Raw genomic sequence first — 955 nt, 5'->3', positions numbered from 1 at the left:
AATGTTCCACAATGTAGTTTGATCATGTTTGCCCCCAACTCCTGTATTCATTTCTCTGCAAGATGTGATTTGTCGGTGGTCTTAAGTGAGTCCGGCTTCTCTGGAAAAGCCACTGCGAGAGCTGTGTGGAGCATGGGGCTGACATCTAGGATATGATCAGCTACTGGGAAGGGCCCTGATTAGGGCCAGCAGAGTGGTTCTGAAGCTCCCTTGTGTGAACCATAATCAGCTTGCTACTGGAGACCTTAGTTCCTGGTATGTTTCTAATCCCTAGCTTGGCACTGATCCAACTTACCATCTAGAGCCAATTGTGTGAACTCCAGGTGCTCAGTCACATTTGTGGCTTCTAGAGGTTTAGCCTTGCTTTTGTCACTATGTCTCATCCTCTACTAACTCAGAGCTCGGCAAGTTCTTGTGTGCTGTGTTAGCAGCCCTGTGAGCTGGAGACACCAGATGCATCCCAGCAGTACGTGGACACACTGTTTCCAAAAGGTGGCCATCCCCACATGTGCAGCCTCGGGTATACCAATCGGTGCCACTGTAGGAAGCCTCTCCAAGGCTGGTGACGTGACCACACGACTCACGTGACTGTTCCAACACCACCTGGGCGGTGATGATGCGTGTCTCTGAATTCCCTCGTAGTCCCTTGCAAGGACCGCCTTTGGACCTCTTAGCTTAGCCGTGCCTGCATGTAGCTCAGCTCCCAAGTGGTCCTTTGATACTGAGTTGGCTCAGGAAGCTCAGCATTACCTGGAGCTGCCACAGGCCCCTGTGGACCAGAAAGGTCAGGAGGTTTGTGTTGAAGGCTGTTTAGGTGAGGATGTGGCTGCCCACCCTGTGTCCTGGGGATACTTAGGACAGGCCAGGAGTGTTGACACGGTAAATTGCCAGTTGTCAGTCACCTATCTAAGGTAGTATCTTCAGGACTGGGCTCCAAGGTCATGTGTTAGTAATC

Source organism: Microtus ochrogaster, chromosome 7, assembly GCF_000317375.1.
Source record: "Microtus ochrogaster isolate Prairie Vole_2 chromosome 7, MicOch1.0, whole genome shotgun sequence".
Lineage (NCBI taxonomy): Eukaryota > Metazoa > Chordata > Mammalia > Rodentia > Cricetidae > Microtus > Microtus ochrogaster.
The sequence above is the reverse complement of the archived record's forward strand: the minus strand, read 5'-3'. Positions refer to the sequence as shown.